This window comes from Hyla sarda, chromosome 2 (genome assembly GCF_029499605.1).
Source record: "Hyla sarda isolate aHylSar1 chromosome 2, aHylSar1.hap1, whole genome shotgun sequence".
In the NCBI taxonomy this organism is placed as follows: Eukaryota; Metazoa; Chordata; class Amphibia; order Anura; family Hylidae; genus Hyla; species Hyla sarda.
In genome coordinates this window covers 48,397,457-48,415,990 of record NC_079190.1, presented here as the reverse complement: position 1 = coordinate 48,415,990, position 18,534 = coordinate 48,397,457, and positions in this window count along the sequence as shown.

The following is an 18,534-nucleotide window of genomic DNA, read 5'->3' as shown; positions in this document are numbered from 1 at the left end:
AAAAAAAAAAAAAACGGTGGGATCGGTTAGTTTCCTAGTTTTAGATGGATTCTGCCAAACTATTACAGAAAAACCACAGAACACTCAATAAACTATAAATTTTGTGGGGAATATAAGAAACAGCTTATGACAAGCCTTATTATATGTGAACCATTTTGTCAGTTGCATTACTATTTTCCATAATTTTCTATAAGTAAGTCACTTTTTTATTTATTTTTTATTTCTCACCTTCCAAGAACCATAACATTTGTATTTTTTATTGAACAAAACATATGAGAGCTTATTGTTTTTTTTTAAACTAGTTGTATCTCTAATGGTATCCATTAATGTACCATAAAATATATTGAGAAACAAATAAAAAAAAATGCACTTGCACCATAGTTTGTTGAGTTTTTGGGTACTCTGGACTAAGTGCACAGGGCAACAAGGAAATTCAGACAGGCCAGGTCAGCAACACAGAAACAAAATGGTACAAAATCAGCAGACAAGGATTTCACCAGAGTCAAGCCTTAGCACTTAGCTCACCTGCCTGCATATGGAGAGGTTTCTCTGCCAGAACGAAGACATCCGCACAGATCCTTTCCAGCCATGCAGATCTCACATGGTGCAGGGGTATAAAATGGTGACTGTTGGTCAGATAGTGGGGCAGGGGACGCAGATCCAGCTTTTTTTCCTTACAAGGATAAGGCTGAAATAGTAGTCCAGCATCTATTACCAGAGATGAAGGCTTCTTTGGAGGCCACACTGTCACAGCCACAACATGAAGTCTCACAACACTCCTCACATCACTGAGCTGAAGTAAAGAGTTAGCTGTTTGGAGGAAGAAGTTGGTGCTGATCGTGCCACATTGTGACAACTGAGCCGTTCTAACCAGCTTCTCAGATTGATCTAGAAAATGGCATGACCTAGAAAAAAGGGCCATGCAAAACAATCTGCGCATTGTCACACTTCCAGAGGCTATCCTCACTAACCAATTTTCTCAATTTTGCTCAATGAAACTTACTGAGGCCCTTGGTCTACCTAGCCCTCATGTAGTGGAAATGGCCCATAGGGTTGGACCACCACTTCATACTACATCTACCAGCCAGAGGGTGAAAAACAGTTCGCCCCAAGTCATTGTTAAGTACCAAAACTAATATGTTATGGTAACTTATGACCATCATGTAAAATTCGCTAGGACCGGGGGCTGTCCAATCATAAAGAAAATTCCAGTGATTCATAAACCAAGCCTCCCCAATAGTTATGCCCCAGGTCACTGATAAAGCCACAGGTACAATGGCAGATGTTATATATCCTGTTAATCTTTTCTGTCACATAGTCCAATACAAGAAAGGGAGAGATCCTGAAATGTCGCCAATCACACCCACCTGGGAGTGAGCTTCCATTCGCTGTCTACAGAGAAAAGCAAGGTGAACGGCTAACCTGGACACTTCAGCACGGAGCTCTGGAGGGAGCAGAAGAAATTCATCCTATGCCGTAGATCGAATCAGCGAACGAGTACTGGGTGAATATGTTGTGTTCTTATACACTGTTCCCGTATTTATAGTTTTTTGTATGAAGACATATTGTCGAAGTAAAAGTGGTGATTTTGAACACAAATTTCTTGTTGTACGTGTGCAATTTGTATTGGGCTATGTGATACTGAGAAGCTGTGGAGGCTCAGGTGCCTTTTCTATACTGAATCTATACTGCCAGGCAGGATGTTTATGTGTATGTGTAGATACATGTGTATGTTTATTATGTTATTTTATAGGCAGTTGAAAATTTAAGGGGTTCGATAGACTAATGGAATCTCACATCTAAGCTGTTTCTTTACCTATTTAACTCTATTATATTCCAGGAATGACTCTTTCCCACCCTGCTCCTTCACTGCATATCATATATGGATTAAAGACTGACAAGGGGGTTTACCGTCAAAGAACAATCTGCTTTGTAAAAGACTGAGTGTCTCCATACACTGTTTTCTGTATTATAGGTTGGCACAGGAACAGTAAACTGTACACCATGTAAGCCAGGCTTTCACTTACACTTATGCTGGGCATTCCATAGATAATCCAAGTATGAAATGGCCTAGAGAGGTTCTTTGTAGGCTAACCAATATAAAAACATATGAGTACAAGTTAATATATTGTATATACTTAGAGAATGAATAGATGGATATTCTTCAAACATTTGGCAATAGAATACAGAAATGTTTGTCCAAAAAGAAATTTCAGGAATATATACAAGTTAATTTCTTAAGGGGATTTTCCCACAACGCAAAGTTGGTAGTTGCACTTTAAAAGGAATGTCTTATTAGAAAAGAACCTATTTTTAAATGTCTTTGTTTTTTTTTCTCCTATGTCAGGAGGATCTATATTTTTAAATTATCCTGATTTTTTTTCTCTCTGCCCAGTGAGCCTTTTAAGAAGCTGACACTTCCTGATCTGTATAGCTCAATTATCAGCAGATATCACATTGGGATTACAGTGAAAGACAACACCCATAAACAGGTAATACAGAATCCACCATTTACAATAGGTAAAGATCTGTGGATAGGGGATACGTTAGTTTTGGCTGGAGTTCTCCTTTAACTTCATTTAATATACCTTTGTAGGGCATGCTACACCCACATAGTATGGTACCATAAGGCACATGGGAGGTCTTCGCAGTATTAGTACCAGGGTCCACATCATATCAGTTCACACTGGGGTAAGACATATCACTTGGTTATATCTTTAATAGGCTTGTTTCCTTTTCATACACAGATATTTTGAAATCGTTAACAATCTTTAAAGAGATTAGGAACCTCATATTAGAGCATTCATTAAATGTTTACGCCAGCTGAGTTTAAATGCATGCTCGGCCAAGTGTAAGGTCAGAAAGGATAGCTTTTAGTTAAACATGCATTCTGCAAACACTCAACTTTTGTGTATGTATATCAAGAAGAGTTGAGCATTACCAAATATCTAGCCAAGCAATAACCTACATGGGTAAAGGAATTGGTCCACCTCTTAATCATTGAATTCAGGTGTTTCAATCAGTTTCATTTTCACAGAAGGTTAAAATTCAGCCTCTACCAATGCAGCCACCTTGATGAACATTGGTAAAAGAATGGTTGGTTCTAAAGAGCTTACTAAATTCCAGCATGGTCCTGTATTAGGAGCCACCGCAACAACAGGTCAGATCATGAAATGTCTTCCCTCCTAGATCTTCTATCAACAGATGTGAGTGTCCAGAAACCACAGTAACTCAGCCACGAAGCTAAGACCATGTAAAGTTAGAAAGAAAAGTGTTGATGTGCATAGTATACTCAATAACTGGCCAAACCTCATCTGACATTTAACCCCTTAAGGACGCAGGGTTTTTCAGTTTTTGCACTTTCGTTTTTTCCTCATCACCTTTTCAAAATCATAACCCTTTCAATTTTCCACCTAAAAATCCATATTATGGCTTATTTTACATTGCAGTGACATTAGTCATTTTACCCAAAAATTCACGGCGAAATGGGAAAAAAAATCATTGTGCGACAAAATCGAAGAAAAAACGCCATTTTGGAACTTTTGGGGGCTTCCGTTTCTACGCAGTGCATATTTCAGTAAAAATTACAACTTATCATTATTCTGTAGGTCCATACGGTTAAAATGATACCCTACTTATATAGGTTTCATTTTGTCATACCTCTGGAAAAAATCATAACTACATGCAGGAAAATGTATACGTTTAAAAATGTCCTCTTCTAACCCCTATAACCTTTTTTATTTTTCCACGTACAGGGCAGTATGAGGACTCATTTTTTGTGCCGTGATCTGAAGTTTTTATCGGTACCATTTTTGTTTTGATAGGACCTTTTGATCACTTTTTATTCATTTTTTAATGGTATAAAAAGTGACTAAAAATACGCTTTTGTACGCCATTGACCGTGTTTAATTAATGATATATTTTTATAGTTCTATAGTTCGGACATTTACGCAAGCGGCGTACCACATATATTTATTTTTATTTACACTGTTTTATTTTTTTATGCGAAAAGGGGGGTGATTCAAACTTTTATTAGGGAAGGGGTTAATGACCTTTATTAACACTTTTTTTTTTACTTTTTTTTGCAGTGTTATAGGTCCCATAGGGACCTATAACACTGCACACACTGATCTCTCATGCTGATCACTGGTGTGTATTAACACGCCTGTGATCAGTGTTATCGGCGCTTGACTGCTCCTGCCTGGATCTCATTCGTCATTCGTCAATCGGACACCGAGGAGGCAGGTAAGGGCCCTCTCGGTGTCCTGTAAGCTGTTTGGGACGCCGCGATTTCACCGCGGCTGTCCCGAACAGCCCGACTGAGCACTTCAAACGCAGCGGTCAGCTTTGATCACCGCGTCTGAAGGGTTAATACAGGGCATCACCGCGATCGGTGATGTCCTGTATTAGCCGCGGGTCCCGGCCGTTGGGGACACCGCGGGGACACCGCGTGAACCCCTGCGGCATATCGCGGATGCCAGCGGAGGAAGTAAATATACGTCCTTCGTCGTTAAGGGGTTAAAGGGGTACTCCGGTGGAAAACATTTTCTTTTAAATCAACTGGTGCCAGAAAGTTAAACCGATTTGTAAATGACTTCTATTTAACAATCTTAATCCTTCCAGTACTTATCAGCTGCTGTATAATACAGAGTAAGGTTATTTCTGCCTGTCCACAGTGCTCTCTGCTGACACTCTTTTTATTAGAAAAATACAAAACTTATCAAATCCAAAACACAAAGCAAGCTTAACCAGCTATAACATAAATAAGAAATACTCTAGAACCAAAAACAAAACCTCATAAACAAAACCCTGCCTAACCGGCCAGCCCAGCTTTACTGAGATACTAAAATACTAAGATATTAAAGTATGCCCAAAATATCTAATCAAACACTCACACACTTACCGAAAATGAACATAAGAAAAATAAATAAATAAAATAGCACAACTTGGCTTGTCAAAATATAAACATAAAAGTTATCATTATCCGACTATAACTCAAAACCATCCATACTTGGGAACACGCAACAAGAAAACTAAACAGAAACGTAGCAAGCACACCTCAAAAAAAAAAAAAAAAATTATTACATTTTTTGTACATATACATACATACAAACAAAAACTATAATAGTAATAATAATAATAATAATCATCAAAATAATCATGTCACACATACATTCACTTACAAAACGTCCAAATTAACTGGATCCTCTATCCGGGACTAATGAAAATACCAAAGAAAACATAAAACAGACCAAATAACTGAAATAAACTAAATAAACCACATATCAACACAGCAACTGGTCCAGCTACCATAACGCTGAAACAATATGAAACAATATAGATATAACACAATATAGGTACAAAATTACTAAATATACTATATAAATAAAATAGAATATAAACAAAATATATGCACTACAGAAAACCCCTACAAAATCAATAGAAAACCCTAGGAAAAACCCTACACTAAAACTGTACCCTCACCCACACCACCCCTCCTGTACATGGGTCAGAGTCCATACCGTTCTTACAGTTCACAAAGTCCAGTCCTTAACTGACCCATGTCAGGTCCCCCAAAGATGAACACCACCACCCACAAGCACACCCTCCCCACCTAGCACTCCTCCCAACCAACTTATACACAAACTTATACAAACTGAACCACAACCCACTTTAGGCCCAAGTTTGGTCGCCTGTAAGCCCTTCATACCATATCAGCTTAAAAACAAAACAAAAAACTAGCGTGCACATGCATCAGCCCACCACCAGGGAGAAGGATGGCAGACTTGATACATTCAAAATAATTTTACACTCTTTCCCTAACTCCCCCTACAATTCTCCCTAATCCTATCCCTTCATTCAAACTAACCCTGTTCTCATCCTATCTCTGTCCCTGCATCACTGTCCCCAACCAAAATAAAGGTACTCTACCCAAAAGATCTAGTACCTAGGGCACATCAAAAGAAAACCCTCTCCACAGGAGAGAAGCCCTACTGGTACCAAGACTGCCATACTCCAAAGACCTGATCTTCCCAAGGTCACCGGTGATGTTCCTACAGACCTCCACCTCGGAGAGGATTTTCTGTTGGGTCGACACTAAACACCGTGCATTCCACGTGTAGTACCTAACCACTAAACTGACTAAGAATAAAGTGCCCCGATCTCGGCCACCCAGGTTCCTGAATGCCCCAAAAGCCCACTCCTGATAGGTAAGGCCGGCAAGTTGACTCCAGCCGATGGAAGCGCCCACCCTGTTGTAAACTCCTATATTAAAGGGACAATGAAGCAGGAAATGGTCCATGCTTTCCAGCGTGTCCCCACACTCTTCTCGGGGACATCCCCGGTCATCAGAGTTCCTACACTTCAAATTGTCCCTCACATATAGCTTCCCCTGAAAGCAGGGCCAGGCCAAGTCCCAAAACTTCTGGGGGATCCTTTTCATGTTTAAAAGGTACAACCCCACCCTCAGATCCCGACCTGGGCAGTCCCTGAGCGCCAGAGGCTTCTGGAAGTGGGTCAACAGAACCCGTTTGTCAAGGAACTGCCTTGACTGGGTCCTGATCTCCCACACTCCCAGACCCCACCGTCGTATCGCCTTCAGAGTCGGGGTAGCGTAAGCCGGAAGATATCCATGGGGCGTACGGAGGTCCTTCACTTGCCCTCCTGTCTCCCATTCCTGGAAGAAAGGCCGAAACCATTCCCTACAGGAGAGTACCCACGGAGAAGCCCTCTCTGACCAGAGGTTTGAGATGTTAGCTTTCAAGAAGGTGTTGGTTAAGAACACCACAGGGTTTACCATAGATAAACCCCCTAGTCTCCTCGTGCAGTACGTAACCTCCCTCTTGACTAGGTTCATCCTGTTTCCCCATAACAGTTGGAAAAACAGGCTGTAGACCCTAGTGTAGTAAGCCTCTGGCAGGATACATACGCTGCCCAGATAGATAAACAAGGGGAGCAGGTACGATTTGATCAGGTGTACCCTTTCCCTGAGGGTCATAGACCAACCCTTCCACTGGTCCACCTTCTGAGTGGCATCCTGGAGCTTACCATCCCAGTTTTTGGTGGGATAATCATCCTGGCCGAATATGATGCCCAACACTTTTGCTGACTCTTGGGGCCCTGGAAGGGTGTCCGGGAGATCAAACGTGGGATCTCCCCCTCCCAGCCAGAGACTCTCACACTTATCCCGGTTGATCTTAGACCCGGATGCCTCCGAGTAGCGGTCCACTTCCGACATCACCACATCGACCTCCTCTCGCGAGGACACGAAAATGGTGACATCGTCAGCGTACGCCACCACTCTCTGGGCGACATCCAGCTCTGCCAGGTTCATCCCGACTCCCGCCAACGGCCCACAATCTACCCTCCGGACGAAGGGATCGATTGCGAACACGTATAACAGCGGGCTCAAAGGACAACCCTGACGGACTCCGGACCCCACCTCAAAAGAGCGGCCAGACCAACCGTTCACCAGTGGGAAACTCTCTGCCCCTGCATACAAGATCTTAAGCCAATTCACAAAAGTACTTGGTAAGCCATATCTCAGGAGGACGGACCAGAGGTACTCGTGGTTCACCCGATCAAACGCTTTGGCCTGATCCAGGGACAGCAAGTACCCCTTCCAGAAACCCGCACTACTCCTCTCCACTGCCTCCCTGACACTAAGGACCGCACTTAAGGTGCTTCGGCCTGGAACAGAGCAGTGCTGAGCTCCTGAAAGGAGCCGGGGTGCAAACTTCACCAGCCGATTAAACAGTATCTTGGCCAGAAGCTTCCTGTCCGTATTGAGAAGAGCTATGGGCCTCCAATTCTCAATACGGCTGGGATCTTTACCCTTTGATAGAAGAATCAGGGCTGACCTCCTCATTGACTTCGGCAGAGTGCCCGAGGAGAGACACTCATTGAATACCTCAGTCAAGAGGGGAGCTAAAGACTCCTTAAAGGTCCTGTACCACTCGGATGTTAAGCCATCCGGACCCGGCGACTTCTTAGGGGCGAGCCCCTCGATCGCCAGTCTCACTTCCTCTTCCCTGATTCCTTCTGCCAAAACATCAAGAGAGGGGTCTACCCCTGGCTCAGGAATGGTTTCAGCCAGGAAAGCCGACATCTTGTCTCGATCTAGATCCTTCCTCCCCAAGAGGTGCGAGTAGAAGGATCTGACGACCTCCAAGATCCCTGATCTGGACCGATTCAGAGATCCTGTACTATCAATCAGTCCTGAAATGACTTTACTACTCACTGACATCTTACAGTTTCTGTAAGGGTCGGGCGAGCGGTACTTCCCGAAATCCCTCTCAAAAACCAAAGATGCGTGCCTATCGTACTGACACCTCATCAGCAAGGATTTCACTCTGGAGATATCCTCTCGGCTACCTCCAGTCGAGACAAGGAGCTCGAGTTTCCTCCTCAGACCCTGATACAGGCGATACCTGTTCAGGGACCTGAGGCTCGAGAGCTGGCGGAAGAACCCCGCAACCCGCTTCTTGAATATCTCCCACCACTCTGACTTACTACTACATAGGCCCAGTAAAGGTACCTGACTCTGAAGAAAATCCTCAAAGGACTGTCTTATCTCCGCTTCCTCCAGGAGGGACGAATTCAGCTTCCAATAACCTTTTCCCATCCGGGGGGTCTCTGAAACATTCAGGGAAAACAAAATCATACAGTGGTCGGAGAACTCCACCTCAACCACGGACACTGCGGAAGAGACGGCTTCCTCCTTTAAATAAAACCTATCTATCCTAGACCTGCGACTACCTTGATGATAGGTGAAACCCATGTGGCCTGAGGGGCTCCGGATGTGGGCGTCCTCTAGGCGAGATTCTCTAGCTATGCTAATCAGTGCCACACTATCGCAAGTCAGCGGACCATTGGAGCCTCTCCTATCTTGGGACCTCGTGACATTATTGAAGTCCCCTCCAAAGATCACTTGCCGACTCGTAAAAAGAAAGGGCTTAATCCTCATAAAGAGATCTTTACGGCCCCGCTTAGTTTGTGGGGCATAGATGTTAATGAGCCGGAGCTCTTGTCCCTTCATGAAGACATCTAAGATCAGGCACCTCCCCATTTCTAACTCAATAACCCGTCTGCATTCAACAGGAGCGGTAAAAAGGACCGCCACCCCACTATACGGCTCAGCCGCAAGAGACCAGTGGGAGGGACCGCGCCTCCACTCTCTTCTGGCTTTTACCAGGGAGGCTAGATCTGACAACCTGGTCTCTTGCAGATACAAAATGTCGGCTTCAACACGGCCGAGAAAATCAAAGGCTGCGAATCTAGCCGTATCAGACTTTATGCTGGCACAGTTAATAGATGCCAGTGTCAGTGGGGTGAGTGCCGCCATCCTGGGTGATTGAGTTAGATGGCCTCACCCTTTAAACCTTCTTCCTCTCCTTCCCTCCACCCCCATCTGAATCGGAGGAAGACCCTTTGCCTCTTTTTAAACTCAGGGATATATCCATCCCAGGATCTTTACCTCCAGCATCTGTTGTTACCTCTCCCCCTGAGGAAACTGCCCCAGAGGAAGGAGGCTCGGCACCTCCTGGAGGCCGCACTGCCTCCGGACCCTCGAGAAGAGGAGGGGAGATGGTATCCCCAAGGGCCTCATATCGATTTGAAAGGACGATCAGAGGGTCAGAGACTGAGTTGTTCCTTCTATGGTCTGAGGCTACAACTGAAGAGGAGGACGGCGCTGCCTTACTCTTACCCTTCTTCCTCCTCTTCTTCTTTTCCTGGCCACCATTTACTGTCTGCCCCTCCTTCTCCTCCTCATCCACAGTTTCGGATTCAGAGGCATGACTGGAGGAAGGAGCATCTTGACATTCTTCCCTACGCAGTCTCCCTATCTCCTCATCCAGTTCGGCCCCACCCAAAGCCTCAGAGTTATTCTGACCTCCTTCTGAGCCAGTGTCTGGAGTGGGACCCCGAGCTACCCCTGGCACCTGGGCATTCTCAAGGGCCCTCTCCAACCTGCGCTTCTCCTCTCGCCTCCGCATAGAGGGGGTCTTATGTTTTTCCTTCACTGGCTTTGGTGCCCCCTCTCCTCCACTAGTCCCCTCCCCCGCTGGGGCAACCGTTAGGCTCTCCCCAGCTGGGGCGGTCACAGTGTTGGAGAAGGAGCGTGGACACCGGCTGAACGGGTGACCTAAGTCACCACACAAGTTACACCGAATCTGCCCACAGGTGGCCGCCAGATGACCCACCCCACAGCAGAGGGCGCATATCTGCTGAGTGCAGTTGGCACTAAAGTGGTTTGGGTCACCACACCTGTGACACAGCCTCGGCTGCCCCTGGTAGAAGATCTGAATCCTGTCGCGTCCCAGAAAGGCGGCCGAAGGGATGTGGGTGACCGTGTTCCATGAACGCCTGAGACAAACGGAAAACGTCCAGGCCCCAGACCATATATTGTGCTCGTCAAAGTTCTTCCGGGGGACGTCCGTCACCTCCCCGTACCTGCCCAGCCAGGTCATAATGTCATAACAAGAAAGTGACTCGTTACGGGTCAAAACGGTCACTTTCTTTACCATACTCTGGCGAGATACCGCTTTTACAGCGAAATCTCGCCATCCGGGCTCGTTTTTTATCAGCTCATAATTAGACCAAAAGAGATCTAGTCCTTCCGGCCTAACAAAGCTGACGTCAAACTCGGAGGAGCCGAAGGGGTGAATCAGGGCAAAGATGTCCCCAGCCCTGAAACCCATCTGGAAAAGAAGCTCCACCACCTTGCCCCTTTGGGGGCACGCATCTTCGCCTTTCCAGACCAAACGGGCCACATTCCTGCGACCTACCTCCTGCCCGTGTGTCTGGAGGGACCATACGGTCTCCCCATTCCTCTCTCGGAACGCTCCCAGACCATGTCTCTCCACCCAAAAATACAGGTCCATCTCCTTTCCCTCTACCTGGAGCGTCCTTTCTCCTCTCTTTAGTGCCTCCAGGAGACGCCGTTGCAACTGACCTTCACCAGATGCAGGAGGTAAAGATCCTACTGAACCCCCAGCCGCCACACTTGCATAACTCCTGACGACCGGGGGGGCAGCCGGACCAGACACCGTCCCTACATCCCCGCCTAGGCCACCTGTACTGCCACAAAAGCCACTCTTATTCCTACCATCCACACCACTACTACTACTACTCTCATTCACACCACTACTCCTCCCATCTGCACCACTACCACTCCTCTCATTTACACCACTACCACCTCTCCTATTCACTCCACTATCACCACTCTTAATCACTTCACTGCCACTCCTCCAGATCACTCCACTACCACTCCTCCCATCTGCACCACTACCACTCCTCTCATTCACTCCACTATCACCACTCTCATTCACACCACTACCACTCCTCCCATCTGCACCACTACCACTTCTCCCATCTGCACCACTACCACTCCTCTCATTCACTCCACTATCACCACTCTCATTCACACCACTACCACTCCTCCCATCTGCACCACTACCACTCCTCCCATCTGCACCACTACCACTGCCACATACACCCCTCTCATCCACAGCACTACCACTCCCATCTTTCACACACCTTGTATTAACATTGCTTTTATTGACAGTATTTTTGGGATCAGCAGCTGCTTCACCCACTACCTCTGGGCTGGCCTGGACATGCTTTAGCTTGGCCTTTTTGTACATTCTCAGGTCGCCGGCGGCTGCCATTGTCGGCGACGCTGACTCCTCCTCCATTCGAGATGTCACCGCCGACATCACCTCCCGAAGCTGAGGCTGCCCCTCTAGGCGCACCTCCACCACTCCTCCTGCCACTGATGTGCAGGGACTCCCCTCTCTCACAGGGGAGATCACTGCAGTGCCTGCGCCACACACTGTGCCCAACCGCACGGGCTCAGCAGCAGGTTCTGACACCTGGACGCTCCCCCCCCTCTCAGGGGAGTGCCCCGCAGCACCGACACTACTAGCAGCGCCCAGGGGACCGCCCCCCAAGCAGAAGATCTCACCACACACCTCAGGTGCCTGGACACTCCCCCCCCCCTCTCAGGGAAGTGCCCCGCAGGGCTAGTAACATTGCCCACAATACTCGGGGAACCGCTCCCCTTGCAAACTGCCGCATAACTATTGCCCACTATTAGCCTGTCCTGCTCTTCCCTACCAGCAGGACGCGTGACTGTAGCACCCGCGGCCATGTTGGATGCAGCACTGTACCCCCCGTGCTGGTCCCGTTCCACAGCAGAAGCGGGATCTGGCAGGGTGGGGGGCCCAGCAGCCTGAACCAACTTTTCAGGTGGCCCAGACTGCTGGATAGGAGAGAAAACAAACTTTATCTGCTCCTCAGCCTTTTTCTTCTTCTTCTTCTTCTTCCTCTTCCTCTCCTCAGGGCCCAGGTCCTGGCCAAAACTGAAATTTTCCAGACGGGTGGGTGACTCCTGCATCACTATGGCCCGCAGGAGCCCCCCACAGACCAGTCCACTGTCACCGCCATCATTACTGTCACTTTCCTCAGAGGTGGCTGGTAGGGCGACTTGGGCAGGGTTGATGTAATCCGCACTCGGGGTGACAGAGGTCTTAGGGGTACACGGGGTATCACACACATCCCCCTCACTCTCATCACCCTCACTGCCGCCATCTCCCTCACCACCTTCCTCCATCTTCTCCTCCGTGACACACAAGCACTCTTCCTCCCCCTGACTATCCTCTTCCTCCTTCACAGGGGTCCGCATGGTTTTATAGCGGTCTTCATTCTTTAATTTTTCTTTAAACATGCCTGCTCCCTCTACAATCAGCATTCGGGCTCTCACCACCTCCTGCTCCTCTGCCTTCAGCTCACACACCCTGGCAGCAAACTTAGCCCTCATAGCCTTGGCAGAGTTATCTGTTTGGTAGCGAGCAAACTTCAGGTCTTCCCTTATGATTTTCAGCTTTTTCCCCAGATGCTCATATTCTACAAGATTTGCCTGCATGCGGGAACCGAAAGTAGCTAGCGACTCCCTGGGACCCTTCACCCCCCATTGCTGGGGTTCCATAGTATCAGACACAGTCCCCGAAGACATAACCATAAGCTTCTTACCAGACGCCTTGCGGTTTCCAGCGAAGGACGGGGGAGTGGGCTCCACATTACTGCGGAGCCTGCTGGATCTTCTCACCCTGTCCTTGGAATCGGCCGTAGCTCTCTCTTACTCCCACCCCCCTCCGGCCTAGTTCGAGGGGTGGAAGTCTGGGGCTCCATAGCAGGAGGCTCTCCCAAGGAAGCTGCCACCCTCCTGGGGAAAAGGCTGTAGGAAACACTGCTTCAATCCTCTCTCTCTGGAAGTCAGACACACCCAACAGCTGCTGTGTTCCACAGGAAGTGCTCTCTGCTGACACCTCTGTCCATGTCAGAAACTGTCCAGAGCAGGAACAATTCCCCATAGCAAACCTATCCTGCTCTTGACAGTTCCTGATATGGACAGAGGTGTCAGCAGAGAGCACTGTGGACAGACAGAAAATAAATTAAATAGAAAAAACTTCCTCTGTTTTATACAGCATCTGATATGTACTAGAAGGATTAAGATTTTTTAATAGATGTAATATACAGATCTATTTAACTTTCTGGCACCAGTTGATTAAAAAAATAAAATGTTTTCCACCAGCGTTCCCCTTTAACTCTGCACAAATTGTGACCTGCAAGGAGCTTTATGGCAGGGTTTTTATTATAGCCGAGCAGCTACATGCAAGCCTTACATCACCAAGTATTGGATGGAGTGGGGTAAAGCAGCTACCACTAAACTCTGGAGCAGTGGACACGTGTTACGTGGAGTGGACAAGTCTAGGTTTGTTGAATGCCAGAAGAACATTACCTGCCTGCATTGTGTCAGCTAAAGTTTAGTGGAAGAGGGATAATCCAATTGGGGGGGGGGGGGTTCAGGGGTTGGAAAAGCCTTGATTTATTTACTAAAGCATTGTAGATCATCTATCTCCCCATGGGTTAATCCCACACTGTTTGAAACCCTGCCACCCAGTCACCTTAGACCTAAACGAGAGACACTAACAAACATCTTTATGGTCAGCACCGTGTCCGCCGTGTCAGCACCCAGCGAACTGTAGCAAGTGGGAGACCTGTTTGCAGGAAGACCTACCTTCATGAAGGACCAACTTACAGGGAGACCTACCTACGAGGGGGGGGGGGGGCACCTACGTAATGGGGAAACTACCTATTGGGAAAACTGGTCTACTGGCTGGAACAATCTATCTACATACATCTCCCCAACTCTCCTAGACCTCTTCTTAACCCCTTAAGGACCCGGGCTTTTTCCGTTTTTTCATTTTCAATTTTTCCTCCTTAATTTTAAAAAATCATAACTCTTTAAAATTTTCACCTAAAATTATATATAATGGCTTAATTTTTGCGTCACTAATTCTACTTTGTAATGACATTAGTCATTCTACCCAAAAATCTACGGTGAAACGGGAAAAAAAATCAATGTGCGACAAAATTGATGAAAAAACACTATTTTGTGAGTTTTGGGGGCTTCTGTTTTTACGCAGTACATTTTTGGTCAAAAATGATACCTTATCTTTATTCTGTAGGTCCATACGGTTAAAATGATACCCTACTTGTATAGGTTTGAATTTGTATCACTTCCGAAAAAAATCATGAATACATGCATGAAAATTTATACGTTTAAAATGGTAATCTTTTGACCCCTATAACTTTTTTATTTTTCTGTGTTCAGGGCGCTCATTTTTTGGGCCGTCATCTGAAGTTTTTAGCGGTACCATTTTTGCTCTGATCAGACTTTTTGATCACTTTTTATTCACTTTTTTGTGGTATAAAAAGTGATCAAAAATGCGCTATTTTGGACTTTGGAATTTTTTTGCGCGTATGCCATTGAACAAGTGGTTTAAAAAGCAGTATATTTTTATAATTCGGACATTTCCGCACGCGGTGATACCACATATGTTTATTTTTATTATTATTTACATAATTTTTTTTTATTTTTGGAAATGCCGGGTGATTCAAACTTTTATTAGGGGAAGGGATAATTGAAAGGGTTAATGATTTTTTTACACTTTTCTTATGCAATATTATAGCTCCTATAGGGGGCTATAACATTGCATGTACTGATATTTTACACTGATTGATCCATCTCCATAGGAATGGATCAATCAGTGTTTTCGGCGATTGAATGCTCAAGCCTGGATCTCAGGCTTGAAGCATTCATTCGGCGATCGGACAGCACAGGAGAAGGTAAGAAGACCTCCTCCTGTGCTACAGCTGTTCGGGATGCCGTGATTATACCGCGGCGATCCCGAACAGCTCCCTGAGCTAACCGGCACATTTTACTTTCGTTTTTAGCCGCGCCGCTCAGCTTTGAGCGCGCGGCTAAAGGGTTAATAGCGCGCGGCACAGCGATCAGTGCCGCGCGCTATTAGAGGCGGGTCCCGGCTTCACTATGACGCCGGGCCCGCCGCGATATGATGCGGGGTCACCGTGTGACCCCGCGTTATATCGCAGGACCGGGACTCATGACGTACGCATACGTCATGGGTCCTTAAGAGGTTAAACCCACTTACAGTACTTACCCACTCTGCTGTTTGGGATACCAAGGGATGGCATTATTACTGTTTGGGATTCTATAGGTGCTGCAAAAGTGCTGAGCCTAAGATGTTTGTTTGTCAGGTTCTGATGAGATAATTTGTGGCTGGAAAAAATGATCCTGGTAGTTTGGGCCAGATGAAGAAGAAAAGGAAAAATGAGCGATTCTCTGATCAGAGAAGACGTCACATGTGATGCAGTCAATGGCTGCCACTACACTATAATCCCTTATAGGGTCTGTACTGTTTGTAGTGTTAGTGAGAGTAGACAGTCATGGTGTGTTGGTATTTCTTATGCATTATGTAGTGGCATCATTGGTAACATCTACACACATTTTTGCCCTCTTTCGGGTGAATGGGACTCTCCGGCGCATTTGTGTTAAACAGAAGCTGCTAGATCACTGCTAAATGCAGTGTGAACGCAGCCAAATACTGTTTGCTTCAAGGCTCAACTAGTGTAAATCCAGGCTTGGCGCTCTGTACACTCTTACTAAGACATCTTGTGTTTGAGGTTTTAGGACACTTCAACAAATTTGTCGAACACATGACGACTCTTGATACACAAATAACATTAATTGAGCAATACGTGTAACTAATTATAAAGTTCTTTTTTAATTCCCTCGACATTCTTTGCTCCCACAAGCAATTATATCTGGAAGGGGTGTGTCACGAAGATTTTAGATCATGGTTTAGGAAAGGACGGCATTTGCACAGGGTCACATTGTTTCTGCTTTATTTAAACATAAAATTTTGGGTGTGCTTCTTAATTCCAATATATGCAACGTCAATGCATACCAGCCCGTGGGTGGGTATACGCCAAATGTTGGTGTGTTTCCACGGGTGTTGCCTTCACACTTCTCAATCTGTACAGCCAGGAAAAGACCACTACACAAGGGTATAAGGCAGTTAAAATTTTTACACTTGATTCTTAAACAAATAATATAATTCTTTCTTATCTTCACAAAAAAATGCAGCTTTGTCCCAGATTTCTGCTTGTTTGACTTGGGCATAAAATGTTAATATTTACAGTTTTAGATCTCAACTCAACTGGATAAACAGGATCATTTATTTCTTTCTAATGAAAGTGATCTCTAAGAATTTTTCTAGCATAATGTGACATTTAGCTACAATGTGTTTCTTATGGACAGAAATCTCTGATATATCCACCTCTCGTATCTTTTACAAAGTCTGTAGCCGCTTTTATCCCTGGGATTTATTGGATATTTAGTTAAGCACAGCAGCTGTGATAGATGCCAATATTTCATTGAAGCGGGTCACCCACAATTAAATGCAGTTTTAATTTTCCGGGATGACTGCAGAGCATTCCGTCTTTTAAAGGGTCTGTCATTTCAAAAATGTGTCCCCTTTGTTGTGCTCAACAAAAAGGAGCAGGCAGGATTTTTAGATCATTGCTCTATGCTGACTATGGGCCATATATACTAAGTAATGTATGTAGAGATGAGCGAACTTTTCGATTCGGCCAATTCACAAAATTTTCCCCCAAAATTAGTTTCAGGTCAAATTTATTTGCGGCGAATCTGTATTAAAAACGGCTATTTCTGGCCTACAGAGAGCCTCAATAGGGGTGTAGAACAGTTTGCTTTGTTCTAACACGCATAGGGAGTGTGCTGTGTTAATGAAATAATACTGTTATTCAGTATGACACGCAGATTACAGGCATTGCTATTAGAATCACTGCTGCAGAGCGTTGTTGTGGCAGCAGGGAGACCATATGGTGTCAGAATTGAAGAGGATAAATAGATTTTTTCATGTCATTTTTATTTTATTTTATTAAAAAATTTTGAGTACCCGGGGACGTGGTTTGCCATGTGAGGAGGAAGCTGCGGGACCTGTGAGCTCCGTCTTCACGGCCAGTAAATCGGGGCTTTTCTGCAGCCTATATGGGAACCAGACAGACTGGGAGGCACCGAAAGAGCAGGGGATCCTCCCAGGCACCCGAGGTGTCTATTTCTAACTACTTTGAACCCCTACGGGAGCTTAGCGAGACTCCCTCCAGGACGGCGGGTCAATCCAAGATGGCGGGGGCGCCAGCATCTTCCCGTGCTACCACAGCCTCCTGCAACGTGGCACTCAGAGGAGAAGACAAGGTGCCCACTGTGACCGGGGGACAGCGAGACCACTTACCTGCTCTCCGGGACCTTCCCTCCAGAAATCTCCAGCAGCCACGCTCCTCTCCGCCTGCGGTGCTGTCCCTGAGCCTCTCTCTCACCCCGCTGCAGGAAGGAGAAGTGAGAGGACCCTCTTTGCCGCGCGCGCCCGCCGGGACCGAGGCTGCGCTGTGCACATGACACCCGGAGCTGCCGCTCTCCCTCCTGGGTGCCCCCGGTGGTGGGATTGAGCTTTTGGCACCTGCTACTCAGAAGGTTGGTGGAGATTCGTCCCCTGGCAAGGTTGGTGGCTGTGAGGCCCTGTGTGCAGGACATAAGAAAGGAGGGATGGATGCCTCTCCCCCCCCTCCTCATGCAGGGGTGAGAGCTCCATCTCCATCGCTGTTCCAGAGCATCCCTGAGGTGTTTAGGAGCCCCCCCTGTCCCCCTACGCCCCAGTATTCTCTCTTAAATGGTGGGGAGGATGCGGGGGGAAGCCCAGGGTCATCCCAACATGTGACCCCTGTTCATATGGCTGACATGTTGCTCTCTCCTGGGGGTACTACTGGTGTGCTCCATCAGCAATTACTCCCTGGACGTTCTGCTGCCCCCTCACCTGCAGTGAGGGATTTACCTGCTGTGGACCCTTTTACTTCATCCTTACCTCCCCTCGCTCAGGCGGCGGCGCTACTCAAAGGGCACCCTGAACTTCAGGCACTCCTGGTGCTCCTTCCTACTAAAGCGGACGTATCTGCCTTGGCCCATGATCTGAAAGTAGCATGGCAGCAGGATCTCCAACCGGTCCGACAAGAAGTGTCAGCCCTGCAGGGTAGAGTTGAGGCACTTGAGACCTTCCAAACCTCTGTTCTTGACTCTATAAAGGACAT